Genomic DNA, 18,372 nt, shown 5'->3' with positions numbered 1-18,372 from the left:
AGCGGTAAAACAAAATTACCATCGAAGATAACTTTAGTATATTTAACAATTTATAACATTTTCTTAATTTAATAAACATTAATTGTTTTAAAATATACCGAGCTATAGGCAACTATTTCGGTATTATTATTATTACGATAAAGCGTGCCTAATTTAGTCAGGCACGCCGTAGCTATCGCGAAATTTTGTGTACACCTGATTCATAATGCCTTGCTCGGCATCTGTTTTGTTTTCTTCAGGCCTCAACGTAAACAGATAGATATTACTTCGTAAGTGTTATTTTGCGTTTTTTTTATTTGTTTTTATAATACTTCCATGTTTTTTCATGGTTTTTTTTTATTCTGAATGTAATTATATTTTTATTTCTTGATGCAATGCACAACTATTAATTAGTTTTCAATTTTTGTAAACTGAACTTAATCGTTCTATTTGCAGTCCTTATAGCTTACTGATTGTCAAAACATAATTAAGAGGTAACTTTTTTAATATACGTTTTATATGGCTGTTGTGACATTCAGTGAAATATTTATTAAGCGATAAATAATGTGAATTTATAAAGAAAAAAATGCTTTATAAAGGCCGTTATTAAATGTTTAATAAATTACGATTTTTAGATTCATGATTAAATGCTAAATAAGTGCGATGAAGGCAATGGGAAAAAATGAATCTCATCTCTCAGTTTCTGCCTAGACTTTACGAGGACCGTTTGAAAAATTCATAGCCTGAAAAAAAACAAGGCTTTTTTTAAAAATCTTTCTGCGTAGTCACCTTGCAATTTAATACATTTAGACCAGTGGTTTTCCAATTTACTAATAATCTCATCGTAATGCGGTTTATTCAGTTTTGGAAATAAGCGGTTTTCTCAGCTTTGACCTCATAATTTGAAGTGAATATTCATCTAACTAACCATTTCTTCAAACCCACCGGGTTGGTTTATTGGCGAATTCGTCAACGCAAATCAGCTTATTTCGAAGTCAAGAGTTCTAAGGTTCAAATGCTTGTAAAGGCAGTTACTTTTATACGAATTTGAATACTAGGTTGTGGATACCGGTATTCTTTGGTGGTTGGGTTTCAATTAACCACACATCTCAGGACAGACGACCTGAGACTGTACAAGACGACACACTTCATTTACATTTATACATATCATCCTCATTCATCCTCAGAAGTAATATCTTAAGGTGGTTCCGGAGACTAAACAGAAAAAGAAACAGTCATTTCTTCAAGTTTAAGAAGACGTAACCGTTGGACACCGAATTCGGCGCTTCTGAAAGCACTTTGAAACCTAGATCATGGAGTTTTGCAGCAACAGCCCGAGATGTGTGCGCAAACACATTATCATTGTGAAAGAGCACTTAATTTTGGCCGGATGTAAACGTTTACCCTGAATAGCACCATTCAATCGGTCTACTTCTGAATCGTAATACTCTCCACTGATTATCATTTTACCGTTCGATATATCCAAAAAATCGTAATATGTTTTGAAAACGATCTGTCGAGTTTGCAATGTCAGCAAGCTTACTTAATTTCAGTCGGCGTTCATGTAATACGTCACTGTTTATTTTTATGACGATTTCGTTGGTCCACGACCACGTTTAAATTCAGAATCCCACTTTCTTTACCTCGAAAACGAATCCTTTAAATTGAAATCTAATTATTTTTGTTTTTCCAACGGGGTTAAACCTGTTAAAATAATGTACTTTATAATAGCTAAAACTTTAATTTTATTAGAAAATATCAAAACATTTTGCTTTACTCGATCGCCACAAACAAGCAAGTCGTTTGGTAATGATTTAGTTGCCCGTTAGGCAAATATTTTCAAACGCTACAAAATTGTCATTTCATTTCATCCTCTAAAGCAATACCTAACGATGGAGGGTAAAAAAAAAGTCGCTCGGTAATATTCGCGCCGTCTTTGTGTCAGGCCGGGAACTTTCTGAACGATCCTGATTTGTAACTATAGTTTAGGATATCCAAACCACTTTTGGACTAGATAATCGTACGTTGTTTGTATAACAACTATTTATATTCATTATTAAACTTTTGAGTCTTGAAATTTTCACTAGTAAATAGTTCTTTAAATTCCTTATGAATAAAGAACAACCAATAGTTACTTTTTGTAATGAGCAGTACGTGTTATTGTTATAAAAATATTAAATTGTTATCTATTTTCTACATAGATAAAAATTATGTATCCTGTACATTAGAAGTAATATATTTAATTTATTTAGAAGTATAAAGGGTTTTACTCTTCTGGTAAGGATAAATGGAAGTATTTCACGGACAGTTATGAAAGTTATTAACATTTGTTTGAGTGTGAGGGTACAGTAGTTAATTAGTTTAAAAATAGGATTATTTTCATTGATTCTCTGTAGAGGGAATTAAAACTTTAGAATAGATTATAGTGTACGTAAGAAGAAATGTGTATTACATTAATAAGTACTATGTTTTGAAAATAATTTTTGCAAAATTAATACGATTTAATTTTTTTTTTTAATTAATTGATTCACAAACGTTGATGTAATGAAACAGATAAGGATATTATTTATTTATAATTTATTTAATTATTAAGATATTAATATTTCCATGAGTATTAAAGTGTCAAATTGTGGGTTTTTTTTGTTTTCAAATACGTTACGTTGATGCTTGAAAAAGCAATGGTGAAATGGCAATGGATAAACATTTTGCGCATGACTACAAAAGAGTCTTATTATCGTTAGTGATATATGTAGTGGGGTCCATTTAGGTGACAATTTATGAAATGGTTAAATATTTTGAAGGAAATCTTTTTAGCATTCGGCATCAAAAGACATTTCAATGTGATGTTGCCACATTTTCTTCGTAATAAAACAAAACCCGTCGTTTTTTGCGAACACATTATTAAAAGAAATTTGTCTTCGTTTCCAAAAGAAATACGATTGATGTAGGCAGGAGTGCTTATCTATTGCGTAAATGATTCTAGCTACTATATTCTTCTGGCTCGATCCAGGTAATTTTTTTTTGTTTCTTTGCTTGAAATAGGCTTTAAAAGGAAGGCAATAACATTGATGACGTCATCCCCGTTGTGAGAAAATAGAGGTAGGAAGTTTCTAAAAAAACAATTTTAGAAATTTTCCAAACATTTTTCGATTGTAGCAAAAGTGAGTAGCTTTAAATGAAATAATTCACAGGAATCTGAGGTAAAACTTTTAAATTAATACAATTTTTGTAAAATAAAAATTGTTTCGCAAACTTTTTGATAATACGTCGTATAAATTCTGATTTAAATGATTTCAAAATATTGACGATATTTATTTAGTTGTCTTAAAGAGTAAATAATTAATTTTATCTATGATTCGATTTCTTTGTTTTGTTATTTCTGAGATAAAATGGAAATAGAATTGCATTTTCAACCACCGTGGGCTTAATCGGAAACTCGGTAATGGAGTACGGTTATCGTATTTAAGTCCATTCATAGCTCTTTTAATCTTGTAAACGTATAACGGAGTAACAAAGGAGTTACCCGACTCACGGTACAGCGTTTACCTTCTCGTGCGAGAGGTTGCAGTTCGGTGATCGATAGGATAGTATCTATTTCATTTTTTATGTGTATGGTTATGTATTTATATGATTTTCATAATACTTTATACATTTTGAATTAGTCGAATGTTTTATTACTACCTTGGTTTAATTATTTTTTGATTTACCGTTTAATGTTTATAATGGTTAATAATACAAGTGCTACTATCTTAAATCCTAAAAACGGAAGTTATACAAGCAATAAGAGGTATGAAGAATGGAAACTCTATAAGAATGTAGATCAGTGTCGATAGAGGTTATTAAGTACCTTACTGAAGATAACAAAGTGTAGTGAGATTGTGTAATAAATCTGGCGTAGTAGGAAGTAGCCAAATGATTTCCTTAAAACAATAATCCCATCCCCAAAGTTCACGATAAAATAAAATATAAAATAATAGGATTAATTAATCCTAGTGTAGAGTTTGTTTAATTTTATTCAGGAAAGACTCTTCTGCGAATTCTGAACAGAAGAAAAGTAAAACAAAATAATAAAGCAGTTGCAGAAGAACGATGTGGATTTAGGAAGAGATTAAACACTAGGGCTGTATAACTAATTATCCATTAATGAGAAGTAAAAGAATAACTACGAGTATATCTTTTGTAGCTTAAAGAAGAAATTTTCGATTATTTGTACATAATTACATTTGTATAACGTTTTTTTTAAAAATGTATAATTATAAAAAAAACCTTATGGGTAATATTCAATTTGAAACTTAAATTATACGATTGAATTACATTTCTTTACTTGTAAATTAGTTATTTGACAAAAAAAATTATTATTTATAAACTAATGGAAACATTGAGATCAAAGTAGGTTGGAAATGTAAGGAATCAGTTAAACAAATGTACCTGAATCAGAAAATGGTTGTGAATATAAAGGATCTTCAAATTGAATGGTTTGATCTAAATAAAAGAATGATATATGGGCGTTGCATATTCCAAATCTTGATTTATATATATGAAAGAGGATATGACAAAAAAAAAATGCTCTAAAAGTACATAAAGGGATCACCGTAGGAGGGAGGTTTATTTCTATATGCTGTGAAACACGAATGCTAAGAAAAAAAGGGGAAGGGTGGAGACGTCTAAAATATGGGCATGGAGGAGATTGGAAAAGATTAAATGAAAAAATTTAAAACTGAACTGAGTGAGTGAGGAAATGAGAATAGAAACAAAGTCAGATAAATTGGGAAGAGGAAATTTAATTGTTTGGAAAAATTTCAGAGGAGGATTGATTACAACGATACTTGAAGTAACGGTATATGGTACAAAAAAGAAAGGCGGGAAAAGATTAAAAATGATAGATGATAAAAAAGGAAACGGGAGGGGTATCAAAACTCATAAGTTCATCTGAAAACAGAAGGAGTGCGGGAACGGATGTGGTGTTCTGTGAAGATAACATTATGATGATAATACATCTTATATTTCTAATGCAAATGAACGGTATTATTATTGATTTATTTACATCTTATATGCCTCTAACGGTCATAGATAAACGAGTATTGTATTTTGTCAATTATTTTAAGTTTGCGTGTAAATATTTCAATAATGCTGTTGTTATTATTATTATTATTATTATTATTCAAATCTTATAAAATTAGAGATTGGATTTAATAAAACAATTGATTCTTGACGAATCTGACGTTGGAAGAATACACATTTTATTGTTGTTCTGGAGAATTTATTTTACTTCGACCAGTGTTAAAGGCGCTGTACGTACCCCATTGAATTGGATTGAACCACTCCAAATTTTAATTTACGTTTTCATAATCGATTCACCACATCATTTTATTTTAATTTAAAAATTCTTCAGGCGAATTCATGTTCTAATAATTCAGGAAACAACAAAACTTAAGACAAGCAACCGGTAGTATGCATTTCATTTACAAAAAGTACAAAAATGTTCTTCCGTTTTAAAAAAAACATTCAATCGTTTTTAGTGCTGGAATCGTAGCCTATTTAAATGGGAAATGCCATATTCAGTATTTTAAATTTTAAGTAGGTTAAGAGCATTTTCTATTTTAAAAATAATTTGACGAACTTCTAGTGCATTTGGGGAAGTATTTTTTAAGATTCTGGGAAATAAATTGGTAGACGTATAAGTTTAATTGTTTATGAACGATTGAAAATTAATATTTTTAAGTAGATTAAAAAATACATCCCAACCCCGTAGGGGAAGACACCCACCTTGTGACGCTTCCGGTCGCCATACCACCTCGCCCGTTCCTAGCCCTGATAGGCTTTAACGGTAGAAAATAAAGAAAATACATTGGAATTATCAAAATAAGAAATGGAAAGATATTAAGATGTATCGTGGGGTGAAATCTGTAAATTTACTTACAGACAAATGCCAAGCGGAAAGAATTTTAACTTGAAAAATTATGTTTTGGCCGGTCCCCGAAAAAGTTAAAAAAAAAGAAATTACGTAAGTGTTTTGCACTTTTTATTCTCTTTCAATTTTTATACCGCTATTTTTATTGCAAGTTGCTATTGTATCGAATGTGTTCCGTTTCATTACGTTAAAACATCTGTTCAAATAATACAACTATTTCATTAAACATTGCAGAATTCTTTAAAGAATGTAGGTTGTTAATACACCTATTGAAAACTATAATAATTTTATATGCGTGAAAACGCGCGCGCGTTTTACATGAACGATTGTATTTTAATTAATGTATTTAAGTGCCATAACCATAATTACTGGTTTAGATGGCCTGACATGAATAAAAAATCGCACCTAAAAACTATGTAGTTATTCAAATTAACAACAGTTGTCCCATGCCATGGTTTTTAGGAAAAATGAGGAGTGAACCGGTTTCCCGTTACCTTCTCTATTTAGCCATGCTGAATTTTGTACACAATATCCCAAGTCATCGAAATGTTGTACAGGTCTACAACTGACACATCTTCACTCTATTTATCAAAAGTACTGGATGTATACCGAACATCACTAGTCTTACAGAAAGTATATCGATGTTGTAGATTAGTAAGAAATAACAGGACACAAAACAAGGAATTCTTAAGTAATGAAAAACGTACTTTTTTTTAAAAACAATGCGTTATATGTATGCTTAACTTCGATTCGATAGGTCTTCAATATTCATGGCAATTCTGAATTCATTACGAAGCTATCACAGTTATCAGGACAATAATAATTACGACGTCGTTTTCTTTACAGATCGATGCCATTTAGTTAACGATGGTGGGTTAGTCGGGAGGATTTCGGTAAAAACATTTTATAAGAATTGATATATATGACGCCCCGTGACGAAATTATCGTAGCCGCTTTCGAGGTGTCACGATTCAGTAAAGAAACGGATTAAACATTTTGAAGTTATCAATTCGGGTAGTCAAGAAATTGAAAAACGGAATTTTAATGGGAAAGTTATTTTTACCGATCAGTATTTAACAAAACTTGACGGAAATGAAAAATTCTCTAATGAAGCATTTTTCAAGTTAAATAGTTACGTTAACGAACAGAGGTTTCGCTAATGTGCTGCGGTAAGATGTCTAACTGGTGATCCTTTCGCACTGAAAATGTGACGATCGAATTTGTTTGAAAATGATGATGACCTCCCGGTTACTTCAGTACTGTAGCGATATGATTTAAACGTTTCTCAGCGATAAATTGAACACTTATCCGGTAATCGACACCTGATATTTTCACCAGAACGAAATATTTTCCGTAATACAAAATTATATCAGTTACCTTCGTATGAGATATTTTTGAATTTAAAATCACATTATATCCTGGAACGGCATTACCATTTGGATGGAAAAATTAACATATATTTCCCTATATTGGGTTTTTAAAAGTTCAGTGTTTTTTCATCATCCTCAGGGTAAAGGAAGTGATTTCCGTTGAGATGTGACTGCGAAATTTGAATTTATGAATTCAAGAATGCATACTCCTGAACGGTTGATATCTACAGGTGTTACTTTAAGATGACTTAGGTAAAATGTTGCATGGTGGATGGCGTAGTTTGTACTTTTCGATAATCGTGAAAGTATGAAAATAAAAATACGTTTAAATTTCGTTATACGTTATTTAAATCGCCTACTCCTGCACACTGCGTTGTATAATATGTAATTATTTAGCATCATTGTTACGAAATATTAAATGCAACTGGGAGACAACCTTTACTTTTACCTTTACCTTTTTCTTCTATAAATATTTAAAATATTGTTGTTCACTTAAAAACGTAAATTATTTATATTGTTCGCCTTTCACGATTCATGAATTATTGTAAAAATTTCATTTCGTTATTGTACTTAAAATTAAATACTTAAAAGTATTTAATATGAAATTCTATTTTTTTTTAATATGTTTGCAAAATTAACCGGTTCTTGAGTGAACCTGTAATAAATTGTATTTGAATTTTCCATAAAAATCAATTTAACTATATCATATTTTAAAATTAGAACAGTAATATAAACACTTCTAAAAATAAAGCAGCGTGATGATTATCTTTTTTTATTTAAAAAATTTAAGATATGAAAATCCATACCCTTGTCGAGAATGGAAACCCAAACGTTCAGTTTAGCAGTCAGAGATGTTATTGGCATCTGACCGGTTATAATTATTGGTATTTAATTTGTATTTATTTGATTAAAATTTTTAACAAAGTTATATGCCATTGATTTTACCAAAATAAACATATTCTTTTGACAATAGATGAAGATTTTTATGCATGATTGCAATTATAAGTTGAGCCGTGGGTTGAAAACTTGCTAACATATCGAATTTAAATACTTTATTATAGGTAGATTTGGAAGTTTGTCGGGTATGTCGGGAATTGTATGCACCCTGATTCCTAAAATAAATCATTCCCGAAAATGATGTGGTCTCTTCTAAGTAATTAACAACATACGTCAGGCTGTTCAGATAAATCGAGGAACTAAGTGGCTTTTCATTATTTTCTTCACCGAGCCTAATAAATATGACGTAACACGTGATGAACAGAAAGTTATGTAACACCGGATTAATTCTTCCATTAAAGCGGGAAATTTACTTTTAAGTTGGCATTAGTGGTTGGTAATGATTGACCTTGTAGCAATAACTTACACAACATTAACTAATCTCTCCCTATTTTATCAATCGGTGGCAGATAAACCGTATAAAAAGACTTTCGTACATTTTACGCAATCTCAACATACATTGTTGAGAGTTAGTTAAATTCAAAATTATTTTTAAAGTGTCAGAAAGATTTTGCTGTCTTTTCCTTGATCAAACGTAACCGATACGTCAAAAATTTCATACATTGTCGCTCGATTTAGAGAAAATAATAGTGAACGAAAACGGTCCGGCCGGCCAACAATATTTAAAGATGAATCTTTTAGAACTTGTCTGTAGATCCTTTGAACGATCACCTCGAAAATCAATAAGAAGGCTATCTCAGATTGGAATATCATACGGGTGTGTCCGCAAAGCCACAAAATATTAGAATTATGTCCGTGCCGTATTTACGTCGTGCAGGAATTTCCAGAATTCAGTCACGGAAAGAGACTCGGTCATTGCAAACGTTCTTTTCGCGCCAATATTTGGATCTCGGATAACATTTTCTTTAATGGCGAGCTATTTAGATTTTTCATCTGAACAGCTATGTATACGTCCAGAACAACCAATATTGAAGTGCATTAAACCGTCACGTTTACCGCGAGATTACATTACATTCAGAAAAAATCGTATTTTGATGGGCGATTTCTGGTAAGAAAATAATGGTTCCGATATTTTTTACGTAAACAGTAACTTCTGAACGTTACCAGTAGACTAAAACTGACTTCCTAGGGCTGCTAGAACATAAACGCTACTGCTGGTTACTGCAAGACTGTGCAACACACAGCGAATAAGACACTGTTGCTACTACATGAGTTCTTTGGAGAGAAAGTCATTTCCTGTGGTCCTATGCCTACCTAGGTTGACAGATTTATCTCCCACGGATGTTTTTACTTTGGGGTTGAATTAAAAGAAATAATGTTCCGAAATAATCCTGGCACAAATGATCGACTCAAATGGAACGTTGAAGTTGTAATATATCAGCGCTGTAACTTTAAAAAAAGCAGCTTTTAACATAAAGAAGTGTTGATGCCTGTTTAGCTGCAAATGGAGGAAATTTCTAACTAATATTTATTTAAAAAAAAAAAATTATTTAAAGTTGTAAAATTATATAATATTTATTTACTTCTTAAAATTTAATGTTTCGATCATTACGGTGATTTATATTTACTATATAAAATTTTCTTTAAATTGATTGAAGTGCTTTTAAAAAATTTTAGTGTAAACTTTAAATTTATCAGATTTAGAAGATAGTTACTCTGAAGTGAGTACGTGCTGATGACTAATTACATTTACTTGTTGGGTTTTTCTAAAATGAAAACATTACATTTTTATTATCCACGTGTCGGTAAACGCTAGTTATTTTCTCCGACCGAACACAAGACAAAATGTGTAAAGCGAATAAGAATAAAAAAATAATTTCTTATAATAATCTTTTTATTAAAGATTTCTATTCTTTTGCTTGTAAAGTGACAAAGAATTTTTATAGTGCAGTATATTGAGAATAGCAGCTTTAATTGTGTCTGGTATAAAAAATACATATTAGCTTTGTATGTGTTCGGTTTAATTTCTCTAATCATACAATTTTCTTTTTGTAATCTTCATCGTGTCTTACGTTGCCGTTAAGCGGACATAAATAGATAATAATAAAAACACTTATTATTTCTTTCTTCGACACCGCTGTAACGAGTTTAATTGTAATTAAATGGCTCTATGTTAAGAATTACACGTTTCATGGCGATATAGTTGAAAAAAAATTGTAAAGTAAAACGGTGATGAATAATTATAATTTTACATACATTTTTTCATAGCCCAACAAATTATTTTAAGTGACATATGGTTGTTGGAAGAACAAATATTTTCGTTTAATGATATCACACTGAATCAATTAAAAACTTTTTTTAAGGTTTTAGTTTATGAATTTTATTTTTATTAATAGATAATTGTACTAAATTACCAATTTATGATGGAATATATTTTAATAAAACATCTTTGTATTTATTTTTAAATATTTTGTTTAGTAATAGCAAATTAGTTTTAACTGTAGTCAATAATATGAATATATTCTGTAAACAGATATTTAATCGAGGAATATCACCTGTTTTTAAATGTAATTTATTATTATGTGCATATAAAACAGTTACGGCAGCTACGCAATGTTGAAACATATTTCATACTATTTGAGTTCATATTTTAAATTATTGCATAAAACTGTATAGAAACAGAGCACGTTATACCATTATTATAATAAATCTATCATAAAAATCGGTTCGACCGTCTTAACATTTAATTGATCACAATCCTGCATATTTTATTCATGCAAGATTATAAGCCATTCGTTCTCAAAGTGGATGATAACGCCCCCTTATGGGCGTGGAGGCCTTCAGGGAAGCGGTAGAAGGCCTACAGAAAATGTAGGGCGTTCAGGCGGTCTAGAAAGGCGATGATTGATTAAAAAAAAAGGCAAAAATTAAATATGACTACCAAGAATTTTGGCTGCAAAAGCTAATTCCACCACTGTACCCTGGATTATGGTCGATTTTTCAACGATTTATGATAGCATTCCCTTCGTCGTATTTGTTTGAACGTGGATTTAGTGCTGTTGCAACGTTGCTAATCAAAAAGAGAAATCGGCTGCGTGTCACCGAACACGGCGACTTACAGCTGTTATTAAGTAAATTCGAGCCTGATGTTAACAAACTCGGTAAAGCACATCAGATTCATCCTTCATATTAATGTAAGTGTAATTTTTCATTTGAAAGCTTTGTTTTAATTATTGTATTGTTATACTGAATATGCTATCACTATTGTTGTTATACAGAGTGATTCAAAGAAACGGGAAATTTAAAAAATTAAATAACATTAATGAAAATATTTTTTAGAAAATGAATTTTATTTCATATAATTGTAAAAAAAATGTTGTAATTTTTGGATACATACATTTTAGTTTATTTTTTAAAGATGACATCTTCCAGGTGACCTCCTCTTCTACGTAAACACTCACGAAGTCTCTTCATTAAATTGTTCATGGTTTGACGTAACATCTCAACTGGAATTTCCGCAATTGCTTCTCGGATCTTTGCCTTCAGTTCTTCCGCGTTGTAGCAGGTCTACTGTGGAACACTTTGCTTTTAAGGTGACCCCACAAAAAGTAATCGCAAGCTGAGAGATCAGGCGATCTGGGAGGCCATCTAATGTCACCATTTTGTGAAATGACACGTTGTCCAAACAATCGGCGTACAGCTGCCATCGATATTCGTGCAGTATGTGACGTTGTTCCGTCTTGTTGAAACCAAGCTGTGTTAAGAATTGGTGGAAATCTCTTTTGTTGTTCCACAACAAAGGTTTCAAGCATGGCTACGTAACGAGCCGACGTCACTGTAATCGCAAGACCGTTGTCATCCTCAAAAAAATAAGGGCCTATAACACCGTAAGATGACATAGCACACCACACGGTCACTTTCTGGCTGTGCAAGAGACGCTGGTGTAACTGCGTAGGATTTTCTTGTGCCCAGTATCTGAAATTTTGCTTGTTAACAAATCCACTGAGGTGGAAATGCGCATCGTCTGACATCCACAGTTTGTGAACAAACTCTTCGTTATCATTTATATTCTGCTACATTACATTACAGAATTGTGCTCGCACAGTTGCATCGTTCGGTTTTAGTTCCTGGACGATCTGCAACTTGTATGGATGGAATTGCAAGTCCTTCACTAACATTCTTCGAACACTTGAACTATGCAATTGTAAAGATGCTGAGAGACGACGGATTGACCGATGTGGACTTCGTGTGACAGCATCTTGTAAAGCTTGAACATTCTGTCTTGTACGGACGGTTCGCTCACGGCCTGGAGGTTTCTTTTTCATTGCCGATCCAGTTTCCTCAAAATTAGATATCCATATTTTAATTACATGTGCCGGTGGAACACGGTTGTGCCGTCCCAGATTAAATTGATAGCGAAATTCTCTACGCGCTCCTCCACACTGTCATTGTTTTTGTAAAACTCTTTGACAGTAAATGCACGTTGCACATCACTCCAAGCATCCATAACAACTAAATGGCAGGTTAGGTTAGAGAGGCTGGCGTCACTTATCTTATCAAGTGGTACCAATCGCCCACGGCTACCAACACAACTTTCAAAATTTCCCGTTTCTTTGAATAATTCTGTATAATACATACAAGTGAAATTTTTTTGAAAGCAATTTTAATAAAAATACCTCAAAATATGATTAAATATGCGTTTTAATTGCTCTAATTTAAAATGAAACTTCCATTTTATTAAAACTAATTAATTAATAAGTAAATTAATAATTAGATTATTAATAAGTAACTAACTAAATTAGTAAGTAATTATTCAATGAATTTTTACTTACTTACTAGCCAACGCACGCCCGTGGCTGTGGAGCCATTTGGCGACGCGGTAACCAATAAAGAGGGGCTTCTGTGAACTCCGGGTTCTCATTCAGCTGGGTGTGGTCCTTTCTTTTTCCTGTTTAGCCTCCGGTAACTACCGTTTAGATAATTCTTCAGAGGATGAATGAGGATGATATGTATGAGTGTAAATGAAGTGTAGTCTTGTACATTCTCAGTTCGACCATTCCTGAGATGTGTGGTTAATTGAAACCCAACCACCAAAGAACACCGGTATCCACGATCTAGTATTCAATTCCGTGTAAAAATAACTGGCTTTACTAAGACTTGAACGCTGTAACTCTCGACTCCCAAATCAGCTGATTTGGGAAGACGCGTTAACCACTAGACCAACCCGGTGGGTTAGCTGGGTGTGGTCCAGGGCCGGACAATCTCTCAGGTGATCAACATCCATCGTCCCACAACCACCCAGAAGACGGCAGAACATGGATGCGGTGAAGGTGACAAGCAAGATAGTCGTGGCCAGTTTTATCGGAAGGCAGTTACGCTGATCGTACGCGGGAAGCCAGGGTTGATAGAACCGTAAGTGATCAAAGCCTCCCATCTCCTACCAGCAGCCGTCTCGGAGAGGCGTTGTTCGTTCAGAAATTGGATATGTCATGTTTAAAACCAATTAATTGCAATTACTGTTTTTAAGAGCGCATCTTAAATATAGCAATTGCAATTATTATTTTTAAAGAGGTAAGTTTAAAAATATTGGGAGAAGACCTAGAAAAGTTTTGATCTCAATGTGGGCGGTGGGCGAAAAGTTTTAAAATTAAATTTATGAGTTAAAATTGTATATAGTCGTTTAAAAACACTTTCTGTATTAGTTTAAGAAAAAAAAGATCTAACACCTATATATTGAAATATTTTATTTCTTTAATCTTAATATAAGAATAAAAATAAACACCGGTGCTGTAAGGTGTGCTTAACATTATTGTTAGTATGGTGTTACGTTGCTGGTCTACGGTACCGAGCGATCCCCAATTAAGAAATAATTATTAGTTTTTGATACCAGCATGACCGATGCTGCCTCTTTTGGTCATTTAAGTTCAGTTACTATCGGTGAATCCGGTCGACATCGATAGTGTAAAGCGGGCCTGCGAGCACGAACTCTGCGGTTTGTCCGTTCACGAACTCCGACATAGAGATTCGATAACCCGATGTTCCTCGGCGATTGTTTTGAGAATATCGTCGAAGCATTCACCTTTCTGTATCGATCTAGGTCGAATTCGTGTCCTTATCTTTTATGAATGATTATAAACGCGTACCGGCTGAATTCATGCTCTAAGTAGTAGAAAGAAATTCAGTGTGTCCTTACTGTAGCGAGAGAGTGCGTTTGTGTCGGTAATATATTTCTACCGCTATATTTGTAGAGCTAGCTACTACTGATCGATTGAATCCTACCGAACGTTTTTTTTTTAATGGAAATCAGTTAATTATTTTTAATATGAATATTAGTAATACGTCACAGACTTTTACTTGGCTCGTTCTTTTCATATAGAGACTATGCGGAGCTTGGACTCGGGCGGTATATAATTGGGGGTTGAACAGCTTTTAATTTAGTTTTACTAAAATTTGGTTTACTGCGTATGCGGTGATATGATGGAAGTGAGATGGTAAACGATATGATTTTTTCAAAGTAACATTAGTAATTCTTTTTTGTAATATCGGGTGTAGACAACTTACGATAAGATTTCGTCTTACAGATAACTACTAGCTCTCCGCCTAAACAGTTGTGTCAGTAGGCCAACTAAGAATAACGATTGTCATTTTAAGGTATTATTAGCCTCAGAAATTTTATTTTATTTTTTTAATCTGTCCACTACTACACATGCTTGTAAAGAGTTATAATCGGATGCCTTAACTTTGGATGTAATTGGAAGATACATGTAGTGAGAGTAGTGTAATATAATCGAGGCGAATTGAAATCGTCTGACAACTTAAACTTAGGCTTTGTGTAAATCCGCTGATTTTCGGATTATCAGTAAAGATCTCGCCATTTCGCATCGTATGTTGTCAATATTCTATCAGTATGAAAAATCGTTAAATAGGTAATCGAAATGTTGTTTAGATATACATATATTTTTTTTTCGGTTAGATCGCCCTACTCTTTCGTAAAATTATTTAAATGAAAGAGAAGTAATGAAAGCTTACTCTTACGTTTACTTTTAACACAAACTGGACTATTATAAATAGGAAGTTGTGATTTTACAGAGATGCTAATCAGTAGTCGAAATGTACTGTCTACCCTACTCGCCCGGATACTAAAGAGTCCAGTACATCTGATCTTTTTAAAAATGTCTATTTTATGAGTAATCGACCGAGCAGAAGACGATTCCTTGTTTAATATTTCGCAACGAATTTATATTTTATAAATTTTATTTTAAATTATTTTGCGTTTATTTAGTGCATTTTTATTGTTTCTGGATAAATGGTTTTTTTAAAAGGAGTTAATAATTTTACTTGAAAGTATTAGTTCACCTTCACAACCGTGATAGGACCTAAGGTTGTTAAAAATATAACGAAAAAAGCTTCCTAGAATGTTGCTTTCTCTTATAGTGTCTTTAATTTTAGACTTAATTTTATCTTCTGTTAAAGAAAGTAGAAAATTACCGAGGTTAATTTACTTATAACAGGAAATAACAATTTAATAGTCAAATGATCGTACGTCCTTATTAATGTCTAAATTACAATTCGAAATAATGACAGGATAATCATTAATTACTATAATTTTATAAAATCGCAGTTGCGATTCGATCGATTATTTTTTTTAAATTACAAAGTCTGGTCATGTAGCCCACCGGGCTGGTGTAGTGGTTAACTCGTCATCGCAAATCAGCTAATTTCGAAGTCAATAGTTCTAAGGTTCAAATCTTAGTAAAGGCAGTTACTTTTATACGGATTTGAATACCGGTGTTCTTTGGTGGTTGGGTTTCAATTAACCGCACATCTCAGGAGCGGTCGAAATGAAACTGTATAAGACTACATTTACATTCATACTCTGTAGTAATACCTTACGGTGATTCCGAAGGCTAAATAGAAAACATCTTGGTATGAAAAAGATTTTTTAACTTTGGAAATTTGGCTTAAGCTCATACAGAGTGACATACAGTTTTCTTTTCGTAAGCTTCAGGGTGACTTTATGTTACCCTTACGCATACATTAAATAAAAATAAAAAACAATAAAAATACTTATTTATTCATTACTTATCCAAAACCGGTTTTATGGTTTTAGTGAAATTTATATACGTTTCCGTCTCAGAAACAGTTAAGCAGAATACAGAGGTTCTTGAAAGAATTTTTTTAAAAACATCTAGTAAACTGATTTGTTAAGAATCGGAACTTTTTTTTCATAGTCCAAAAGTTATCATATTTTAAAATATGTGTTCGTATAAGTATAAAACGGCATCAAACTGAAAACCATTATTATACGGTCGTAGAATAGTATCGCATACAAAGTACTTTCGAATATTTTAAAATCGTATTTCGCTAATGTTATAACATTATACCAATTATTAATTTTTCAGAAAATTACGTAGTTATCGGAAAACATTATTTAATTTTTTATTGGTATTATGTCATCCTTTTTTAAAGTAATTAGTCCCCTCATGATTTTTTTTAGATTTTATTTTTTGTTATTCAATTATTGTAGGTTATAATCTACTTATACTAATATTTTGTTTTTCCACAAAATTAAATATGAATTGTAAAAATTTCGAAGTAACCAGCACACATATTTATTAACTAACAGGAATTGTTTTTGTTATTGTAATAGTTTATTTGCTAATTTCCGATAAAATTGAATAATTATGCAATAAAATGCAATTAATAAATCGGGTTCACAGATTTTTTCACATATATATTTCTTTTAAAAAAATATTTGTCATTGATTAATAAATTTTTTAATACGTTTATTTAAAAAAAAAAAATATATGTAAAATTTGTTAAATAAAAAGTGAGAAACAATAGAAAATTTTATAATTAAAGTAATTTTCTTAATTAAAAATAAAAATAACGATAATTATCATTAATCACGGTAACGTTTTCATTTTTCTTGTTCGGATAACATGATCTTAACGTAATCTTATTATAAAAACTTGAGGAGTGTACTTCTGATTTGTTTCAAGTAGGTTAACTGATTTTCTAGTCATTGTGCGGTATGAATTCGGTAACATATCATGCGTGCTTACACACTTTTACGAGTAATATTGTCACGAAATCAATAGAATATATTCAGGAATGCTAAAAACGCATAAATAATTAAAAATTTTAACCACAAAAAATTAACGATTTCAGTTATATTTCTACTGTTTAGCAGCAAAAAATTTCGTTTTTTTTGTAATGAATTTTTTTCATTTTTACGTACTACGATGCTTTTTTTTATATTTTCCAGTTCTATTTTGTTTTAAACGTGTTTAATATTTTAATTACTGCTTTTTTTTGTATTTATTAAGAACAAAATTACGTTTATTCAGTGGATAAAATATTTTATTTAAACATGATTAACATATTACATGCACTTATAATCTGTATACTTAATGAACAATAATCGTACATTAAGGCTAATGAATTTTATCATATGTTGAAAATATTATGATATTTTTCCACTTCACCGAACAAATAAGTGGTTTACGAAGATTACATTTTTACTAATATTTTTATATCTATTTAATAAAACATAATTTTTAAACCTTCCCTATTAAAAAAAAGAAACAAATAAGTATGACACTTTTAGGCGATATTTAAATATTAAATTCGTTCTTACCTTAATTTTTTGTATCAGGCAGGATGTTTATTTTCTATAATAGGGCGGAATTTCACGTCTCCATCAACGGAGATCTGCGAATTACTTTTTTCTGTATCGCTGCAATTAATAATGTAAACACTATCGGATCTAAACGCCTGAAATCTTGAAAACTGCAACCCGCAGGAGAAATGGCTGACCGTTCTGGTAATGAAAATCGATATCAAACCTGTGGGCGTAAAGGGCATGCGCCTATCGTATACGTGCTGCCTACGGTGGCATTTCATAAAACTATATAACAAATCTTTACCTGCAACGACTTAAGTTCAACCGAACTTGTATTATTCAGTCGTTCATATCGTAGAACATAAAAAATAATGTAAATATAATAAATAAATATAACACTGTTTATAAACAGTTTATTTTTTCCGGTTGTTGACAAAACGTCTTATATTTCTCTCACTATTCAACGTCTTATGTTACAGCGTCTTATATATCTATATATCTCTTTCGATATACAATATATTGTACCTTAAACGATTTCTTCTTATATTTAATGTAATCAAGCATATTAACTTACGAAAAAACCTTCCATA

General features: G+C 31.7%; 1 protein-coding gene across 4 annotated transcripts in view; it reads right to left on the bottom strand.

Moving 5' to 3' along the window:
* The window catches only part of LOC142325955 (synaptotagmin 1-like), a 208,764-nt gene extending 190,759 nt beyond the window's left edge, over positions 1-18,005 (bottom strand). For 2 of the 4 annotated variants that reach the window (XM_075367923.1, XM_075367924.1), the window contains exon 1: positions 17,798-18,005. The gene's annotated coding sequence lies outside the window, so the exon portion shown is untranslated. The remainder of the gene's footprint in view (positions 1-17,797) is intronic. The other 2 variants (XM_075367921.1, XM_075367920.1) reach the window with 2 other exon arrangements.
* Between the last annotated feature and the right edge of the window lie 367 nt (positions 18,006-18,372).

This window comes from Lycorma delicatula, chromosome 6 (assembly GCF_047948215.1).
Source record: "Lycorma delicatula isolate Av1 chromosome 6, ASM4794821v1, whole genome shotgun sequence".
Lineage (NCBI taxonomy): Eukaryota > Metazoa > Arthropoda > Insecta > Hemiptera > Fulgoridae > Lycorma > Lycorma delicatula.
The sequence above is the reverse complement of the archived record's forward strand: the minus strand, read 5'-3'. Positions and strand labels throughout refer to the sequence as shown.